Source organism: Chinchilla lanigera, unplaced genomic scaffold, assembly GCF_000276665.1.
Source record: "Chinchilla lanigera isolate Chin_1 unplaced genomic scaffold, ChiLan1.0 scaffold00092, whole genome shotgun sequence".
NCBI lineage: Eukaryota > Metazoa > Chordata > Mammalia > Rodentia > Chinchillidae > Chinchilla > Chinchilla lanigera.
In genome coordinates, this window is record NW_004955493.1 from 2,927,825 (window position 1) to 2,937,259 (window position 9,435).

General features: G+C 45.4%; 1 long non-coding RNA gene across 1 annotated transcript; it reads left to right on the forward strand.

Annotated features, from left to right (window-relative positions):
* Positions 1 to 5,656: 5,656 nt before the first annotated feature.
* LOC102024349 lies at positions 5,657 to 8,665 on the forward strand. Its single transcript, XR_264077.2, has 4 exons — positions 5,657 to 5,765; positions 6,208 to 6,342; positions 7,295 to 7,388; positions 7,798 to 8,665. It is a non-coding gene; the product is annotated as an uncharacterized LOC102024349 (long non-coding RNA).
* The last annotated feature ends 770 nt before the right edge of the window (positions 8,666 to 9,435 follow it).

Below are 9,435 nucleotides of genomic sequence, written 5' to 3' on the forward strand. Positions count from 1 at the left end.
AAGAAAGAAAGAAAGAAAGAAAGAAAGAGAAAGAGAGAAAGAAAGAAAGAAAGAAAGAAAGAAAGAAAGAAAGAAAGAAAGAAAGAAAGAAAGAAAAAGAAAAAGAAAGAGAAAAAAAGAAAAAAGATAAGAAAGAAAAAGAAAGAAAGAAAGAAAGAAAGAAAGAAAGAAAGAAAGAAAGAAAGAAAGAAAGAAAGAAAGAAGAAAGAGATAATGAAAGAAAGGGAGGGTTTGTTTTGGCTCACAGATCTGAAGTTTCATCCATCGTTGGTAAGCACTATTGCTTTGGGCCGGTGGGGAGGCAGCCTACCTTAGCAGGAGTAAGTGGTAAATTAAGCCACTCCCCTCATGGTGGCTGAGAAGCAGAGTGGCAGAAGCAGAGGCCAGGATCTCACAGTGCTCTTCATGAGCACACACCCAATAACCTAACTTCCTCCCATTAGGTCCTACCTCCCAAAGGCTCAATGACATGATGGGCTAAAGAATCAAGACTCTAAACAACTGAGCCCTGGAGGGACTCTGTCAAACCTTACCACTATGCTTAAGATCCAGTACAGCCAGAGACATTTCCTACAAGCCAGAAAAACAAAAACCTTTGTTTGGGTTGTTATTAGAAATCTGAATTTAATACTGTTTTTCCCCAAGAGAGTGAAAACAATCTTAGTATATGGTAGGGAACAGAAAAATAGGAGACAGAAAGGGATATTGCAAGGCTTTTTCTTTCCCTTTTCATTTGTATTGAGACTTGTAAGGCAGCACAAAGGCGTACAGCATGCATGCACGTCAAAATGTTTAGTGAGAGATTCTGTAGTATTCATAAATTGAACAGCTTAGCTTTTCTAGACCATGTCAGCATTTGGATTGTTTTAAACAGGTACATCTTTTATTGATAACAACTGAATAATGTTTATGGCATGCTGATCGGATAGTAAATTCCATTCATTTACTTTTTCCAGAAAAGCAAGTTATCCTCTATGTAAATATGTTTTTGATATATTGCTCTGTTGTTCCTGTGGATATATTACTAAAGTACATTGGACTATTTATTTATTTATGGTTCTGGGGATGGAACCCAGGACTTCCTTCATGTTAAGTAGATGCTCTATTGCTGAGCCACATCTCCAGCCTTAAACTGGGTATGTGTGTGTTTTACTAGAGATTGAACCCAGGGCCTTCACACTGAGCTACACCCCCAGCCCTTTTTTATATGTTTTTAAATTTTGAGACAAGCTCACTAGTTTCCCAGGCTGGGGTGGAACTCATAATCCTCCTGCCTCAGCCTCCCAAGAGTGCTGAGATGAAAGGTATGCAACCACTACATCCACTTTTTGATTATTTCAATGTGATGTAAATAAAGGCAGAGGAGTTGTTTTAATATTTGATAAACTGAAGCCTGTGAGGTTTAGGACAGGGCTTTGCAAACTGTAATGTGGGTGCCAGTCACCTGAGGATTTTGTTAAAATGTAGATTTTGGCTTCGGCAAGGATCTGAGATTCTACATTTGTAGCAAGCTCCTGCCTTGGGAGCCACTAGACTTTGAGAGTGCTGGCTTAGAATCATCAAGCCCACATGACTGGCATGGGGCCCTGCAGGGCTGAGGACCCAGGTCTCCACGTCATCTAGTTAACGTTCAGCTATGCGGCCCAAACTTTACTAAAGTAGCCACAAAACTCTTCACCCACTGCAACTTGTTTTAAGTGAAAGAGAAAGCCATTAATGCCTACCAGGCATACAGCAGGCAGTCCAAGGAAAGAAAGATGTATGGTTATACTGGCTTACCCGAAGCAGAGATTATCTTCAAATGAACAAATTATTTTTCGTTTATTTATTTTTTTAAAAAGTACCTATTGGCAGAAAGCATAGCATTTACTCCAAGAGGAAGCTGATCATGAATATTTTGCAATTGCTTGAGATGTTTGGAAAGCAGTAAATAAAAAGCAAGGATAAGAGAGATAGATTTAATTTATGTAGTTGTTCAAAAGGCTATTGATAAGGTTCTCCAGGAGAGGCTGATAAAGATGAGTCACCAGAGGTTGGGAGGAATGTTTCCTGGTGATAGGAAGCTGACTTAGAACTCAGAAACAAAGGCAAAGGATAAACAAGCACTTATCTACGCTAGAGTGGGAGGCAGCCCGCACAGCCCTGGGGAGGACGGGAAGGAGGGGTGGTGTGACGGGCTGCAGCAAGGCAGCCTCACGAGAAGGAAATGAGCGTGTATTAAGAAGGCAATTTCAAGGTGTTGCCGCGGAGGAGTGGGTGAATGGGTGACTGGAATAAATGCCAGATGAGATAGAAAACCTTGCATAGGACCAGACTTTGCTACTTAAAGGAAAACTAACTTCAAGGCAAATGCAATTAAACACAAAATGCTTAGGTTGTCAGTTTGGATGAATGTTGGGGCAGATGGGTGACTAAAGGAAAATATACTCCGGAGAAACTGCAATAGGATAGTGCGGGTTAGACCAGAGCCCGTCTATCACCGCAGCCTAGGGAGTGTCTGCAGGCTACCAAGACCTACACTCTAGGGGCTGGGGATTTAGCTCAGCGGCACAGCATCTACCTGGCAAGCACAAGGTCGTGAGTTCGATTCCTGGTACCGAAAAAAAAACAAAAAAAAGACCTACACTCTAACCTTGATAGGCTGAATCAAAGACCTAGACCTACAGGAAGGGGCTCAAACATCAGTGCCAGGGGTGGGGGCGTGGGACCACACTGCTTGAGACTAAGACCAAATGCCAAGGAGATGACCGGTGAAAACCATGTGAAAACGAAATGTGGGGGCTGGGTATACCTCAGTGTCAGAGAGTGCTTGGCACGTGTAAACCCGTAGGATGGATAGATCCCAGCAGAAAGGAGGGGGGAGGGAGGAAGGGAGGGGGAGGGGAGGGAAGAGGAATGGGGAGGGGAAGGGAGGGGAAGGAAGGGAAGGGGAAAGGAGGGAAGGGAAGGGACTTAATGCACCGTATAACATGAACACCCGTGCAGCTCCATTCAGGTCAAAAACTACTGGGCCAGTTGTGCTGGTGCGCACCTGTAAGCCCAGCACGCTGAGAGGCTGAGGCAGGAGGATTGTAATTTTGAGCCCAGCCTGGGGAATATGAAAAATAAAAAGGGATGGGGTTCTAGCTCAGTGTGAAGACGCTGGGTTCAATCCCAAATACCACCAAAGAAAGGAAGGAAAAGAAAGGAAGGAAATAACACCGTAGCCAGCACACAGTGCTCTTTCCAGGTTGCCCCCGTAATCACTGTCCTGTCTTTTAAAAGAATCAGTCCCTTGTTCTGCCTTCCAGTTTCACCCTGCCAAGATGCTCCCTGAACAGTACACTTTCATTTCCATGCATGTAAATGTTACATAAAGGAAATTTGTACAGTAACGGAAGCATGAATTCTTTTACGTCCAGCTTTTGTCATCGATGTTTTTTTTTTCTTGCTTGTGGTAGTTGTGCTCTTTCATTCTCAATGCTGGGGGGCAGGGGCCGGAAAACTGTGCTCCTCCAGGCTAAATCCATTCTACCACCAGTGTTGTAACTAACCTTCCACTGGAGCATGGTGATACCTATTTATTTCCATATCGTCTGTGCCTGCTGATGGACCACAGCTAAGGGTGAGTAGCTGTTCCGTGTGGCCTTTCACACCTAGAATACATGCTACCCAGGCCTTTGCCGAAGTTTGCCGTCCTTGCTGTACAGTGTCCTACTGTCGACTATACCACAATCTAGTTAACCATTCTCTTACTGATGACATCTAGATGGCTTCCAGTCTGAGATTACTGGAAGCTTTGCTGGTAGGAACATCGGTGTGTGTCATGCCCGGTGTGCCTGACCGTCCACTTCAGTAGGGGAGGAACTTAGGAATGGAACTGTCAGCTCATATAAAAGTCCACGCTTTAAAATTACAGGCACAGCCGGGGATATAACTCAGTGGCATAAGCACCTGCCTGGCAAGCGCAAGGTCCTGAGTTCCATTCCCAGCATTGAAAAAATAAAATAAAATGAAATAATACAATAAAATTCCAGGCACTGGCACCCAGCTCTGCAAAGCGATTTTGCCATTTTACTTTCGCTAGCAGGCTGTGGGAGGTCCCGTGGCTCCACATCTGCATAATACCAATTATTATATTTAGTGCTATCTTGTTTGGTTGAATGTTACTGTAATTGCTGACTATTGCCTGCAGAACGGCGTGACTCAAGACTTAATGGCTTCAAGTCAGACATATTACCTCACACAGTTCTTTGGGTGAGGAACCTAAGAATGGTTTATGGGGGTGGTTATGGCTCTCTTGAGAGCTCAAAGTCGAGATATTGGCCAGGACCGTGGTTGACAGAGCTCAGACACGGGCACCGCCAATTTGAGTGAGCCCACGCGCCATCTTAGAGAAAGGCAGGTTTCATTTTAATTAGGTCATAGAGGATGTGCCAGTAGGTCACACAGGACACTTAAACAAGTCACAAGTGGTCCCCTGAGGACATGTCAGCAGGTGACAGAGTAACAGAGGATGCCTCAGCCCACCACAAGTCCCCCGTTTCTCTGACCCACCTCCTCAAAAGCCCACCGAAAAAGGTCATTAAAAAGCTCCTCAGCCTGTAAGAGACACCTTCTCTGCTCTACTCACACAGGGTCAGCAATAACCTCGCTTGGACTGTTGACTTTGTAGCCCGTCTTTCCCACTGCGGTCATCCAAAGGCTTTGCAGGCCTGGAGCGTCTGCTTTCCAGCGCACTGATGTGGCTATTGGCCAGAGGCTTCAACTACTTGGCTCATAGTACTGTCTCTCTGCACAACTGCTTGTAACATGACAGATAGTTTCCCTCAGTGCAAATGATCTGAGAGAGAGAGGAGGAAGGGAGAGGGAGAGGGAGAAAGAGGGAGACAGGGAGAGAGAGACAGGGAGAGAGAGAAACAAAGAAAGAGAACCAATATGGCGCCAGAGTGCCTGTGGGGACAGCACGCCAGCATAGCTTCACATTCTGTTGATCACACAGGCCAACCCTGGCGCAGTGTCGGAAGGCAAGAACATCGGGGGTGGGTCACTGCGGGCCACCCTGAAGAGGGGCTGCCAAAGGCGTTGTGGTTTTAACTGTGTTTTTCCCTGAATATTCGTATTTTGAGCATTTTCCCACTCGCTACGGCCATTAAAATTTCCTAACTTTACATTCTAGAGCATAAGTGCTTCCAGGGCAGAATGGGGATTTATTTAGGGACTGCATCCCCTTCACTTTTGTGCAACTAACATAGGACCTGCACACAGCAGGTGTTCAATAAATGCTTACTATCTTTTCATAATTTGAATTGCCGTTTATTGGGTATGCCAAGAATGATTGAATGACTAAACATTTATTTCCTAAACAAACAGAAAACCTCCAATGGCAGGCAAAGTCAAGAACGCAGTCAAGATGAACCTACAGAGTTACAGCTAAATATCAAGGGCTGAAATGATGGTGTGGGATTCGTCTAGCTCTAGACATACATTTCAGTGACTCTTGCCGTCCTTCAAATCCAACAACTGAAGACCTGCTTGGGATCGAAAGCAAGGAAACACGAGACTCTTGAATGTCCTGCACATAACATATATCTCACTTGGTTCCTCTCCCCACCTCCTACCCTTCCTCCCTCCTTTCTCTGTCTTTCCCTCCCTCCCTCCTTCTCCCTCTGTCTCTCTCTCTCTCCCCTCTCTCTCTCTTTTCCTCCTGTTCTCTATCTTCTCCTTTTTTCTTCCTTCCCTCTGCCTTTCTCTTCGGTAAATTAGCCTGAAATAATTCATACAGAGTAAGTATGCATGTGTGATGTGAACTCTTAGAAATGTAATTTGATTCGGGGGGTGGGGGTGGGGGATAAGCTCACCAAAGTGGATGCAATTTTAGAGTCAGAGAGAATTCTGCATGTTGAAAAGACAGCCAAATTACACAGCTCCAGTCAGCGTGAGCTTTATATTTCTGGTCATCTCAGCAGTTAGAATCCATTTCTTCTTGAAATACTTGTAAGTTCTAAAACTTCCTTTCTTGCAGAGGGAAAGGCAAAGGCAATTCCAGTTAAAGCCCAAGCACAGCAGCTGGTTTGATGTCTAACTGCTCCCATCTTACTTAACAAGCAATTCGAGACGAAATATATTCTTCTTACATTTTAATAATACATTTTTTAGAAAAGGAGATAGGATCTCTTTGTTCACATTCAAGAAGAATTTACAAGTGTGTCTTCTTTTCTTCCCTAGGGAAGGTATTGAAGGCAAATCGGTGAGCTGCTTTGTGTGAAGTGGCTGCCGCTGTCACACCCCAAGCATTCGTTGCTCCGGGAATGCAGCTTGCCGGAAGGAAGCAATCCCAACTGTCTTTCAACCTGAAGGACTGTGAGCACCATTTCTCTTTTATAACCCTATGAGCACAGTTACGAAGCAACAGTAGCAAGGCTGAAGTTTTACCTAATGCTCTGCTTCCCTTAGGATGGCTTTTGACTGCAGGTAGACTTAAATTAGAAAATTAACCTCTCTCACATAACTGAAGAGTGGAGACAGGATTGTCAGGCTGGCAGTCCAACAGCATCAGCAAGAGTTCCAGAGTCTTCTATCGTCCCTGATAATTTTCAGCAAATTCCACTCATGATTCAAATTATCACTGGGCGTGGTGATACACACCTGTAATCCCAGCACTTGGGAGGCTGAGGCAGGAGGATCGTTGTGAGTTCGAGACCAGCCTGGGCTACAAAGTGAGCTCAAGGCCAGCCTGAACTGCACAGTGAGACCCTGCCTCAAAAAGACAAAAAAAAAATCAAGTTATCAACTATCAACCACAGTTTCAGTCTTCGCCCACATCAGAATAGAGATTATTTCTTCCCCATGTGCCTCTTCTTTCCCATGAGGAAAATCATCCCAGATGTCCCTCCGTAGTTGTCCCAGTGTCACACAATCTCTTGCCCACGTCAACCACTGACAAGAGAATGGGGTGCAGTGATCACGCTGAACCAATTAGCACAGGTGCTCCTCGACTTACAGGATTATGTCCTGATAAACCCATCATAAACTGAAAATGTCATTAGGTGGAAATGTACTTAGTACACTTACCTGTAGCTTAGCGATGGTTGTTTCCCTCGTGATCACGTGGTTGAGGAGAGTGCTCACGGCCACTGGCCAGCATCAGAAGAAAGAACTGCACCCCATACCTCTGTCCCAAGAAGAGGTCACAGTTCAAGGTATGCTTCTTGCTGACTGCACATTGCTTTTGCTCCCCTGGGAAGTCAAAAACTCCTACCTCAAAGCATCATTAGTCAGGGACAGTCTATGTATTTGCTTCTGGCTCACGTAGGATGGAACTGTTCTCCATGAACGATTGACTCCAGAGAAAGAAAAAGAACTTCTAAGATCAGAGCGGCCAACGGTATCTGCTGCATACTACAACGGTGAGTGCGGAACACGGTTTTCTCATTTGTCTATAAATACCTGGCCCATGAGCTCCTATTTCACTGACGGCAGAGGCAGAAAAATCTTAACTTCCAATTAAAGCAACTTGGTCACTTGTAGTTCAAAACTCGTGGCTGTTTCTATTTCCTGAGGATAATTATTTTTTTCTTTTCTCGGTACTGGGGATGAAATTCTAGGGCACTCTGTCACTGAGTTGTATCTCTAGCCTTTTAAAAATTTTTTAAATTTTGAGACAAGGTCTCTCTAAGTTGCCCAGACTGGGTTCAAACTTGAAATCCTTGTGCTTCAGCTTCTGACGCATAGATGTTTAACCCAGTGCAAGACTCAAATCCGCTACCTGGGCCCTCTCTCTCTTTTTGAAGCTTGGTTCCTCCTTTTCCTTGGCAGGGTGGTGTCAAGGAGCGTAGGACAGCTGATGCCGGGGACTGGTTCTTGTGCCCCTCATTCCCTGTGTCCTTGTTCTGCAATCCCTGCCGCAGTGACGACTTCAGCCCTAGCTGATCCCTGAGCCTCTTCCCAGCCTGTGCTGCCGACTGGCACAGCGGGTACAGCTCATGATCAGCTCGCCACCCCGGCTGTCTCCTGGGCAGCTGTGCCAGCACCTTGTACTGGGCAGATGCCACCTTAGCATTTGCTGACGCTGTGGGTCTCTCTGGGACTTGACCGTGATACCCGCTCAACCACCCTGGATCGGGCAACTACTCCTGCAGCTCTTGATTGCAGAATCACTTTTGCCGTGTAACGAAAAGGTAGGCAGCACCCTTGACTTCATCTCGACGACGGCGGAAGGGCGTGCTGGCGTATTTCACAGGCACGGGGAGACTGACTGACTCACGCCCCCAGCACACTACACCACAGCACTCTTCCAGTGCAGGCACCGTACGTCGGTGCCCCAGAGTCCTTTACGGGGATGGAATCTCAAACCCCATTGCCCTGTTATTTCCCCCCAAATGCCTCTAGTTATTTCTAACACACTCCCCCAACCCCAGCCAACAGGACTTTTGATCCAGACAGGAGGAGAAAGGACACATTTATCTGACCTCCTGTCCTTCTTTTTCTCTACTCTGACATCCAGAACTCTGGACCAAAAAGGAGGTCATTTTCTACCTCTGCATCCTCTCTCTTCCGAGCTCCTGTTGCAGTCACTTTCTTCTCTCTCCAGGGACCTTCTTTGTTCCAGCAGGTGTTTATCTCTATCTCTCCCAGGGAAATGAGCCTTATGCGCTAGCCCTGACAGGGAAGGTGCTTACCCTGAACAGAGAATACTAACCAGATTGCCAGAAAAGGGGAAAACACCTTTACAAAATAGCATGAGTACTTGTCAACTTTGTTTCTTCCGACATTTCGATTGTCTAAGCCAAATGTGTGCTTTCAATCTGAAAGAGGCAAAGTTTTCGATAAAGAAAGTTACTTTCACCGACATATTTATTCATGATGAGCATTCAGAGCAGTGACCCAGAAGCCAGGGATTCATTCACACACTTCTTGTATGCCTGCGAGCGGTGTATTCCATTAATTAGCTTAGTTTAGTGGATCGTCATAATACATGTCCCTTACTGAGCACCTACTATGTGCCAAAATCTATGTCCATTAATTTAACTAACTTAAATCCAACGCCTTACCCATTAAGTACTCTTCATCTTATATATTAATAAAGTTCAGAGAGGCTTAAGAATCCTCCCAAAGTCACACAGCACTAAATCCAGAATTCAACTCCACGTCTCTCTGACTCCCTCCTCAGTAGAAGCTGCTGTGACAACAAAGCACCACTGAGAGCACAGACTCTGGAATCTCAGAAACTTAGGTTTTAGGTTGGGTTGGGTTTGGTTTGATTTGGTTTTTTCAGACAGGGTTTCACTACGTTCAGGCTGGCCTTGAACTCACTATGTAGCTCAGGCTGGTCTCGAACTCATGCCAGTCCTCCTGTCTCAGCCTCCAGTGTGTTGAGATTACATGTGTGTAATCTCATCATGCCCAACCTAAAGTGACCTCCTTAATCTTCAATTTTCTCATCTTTAAAAGGGA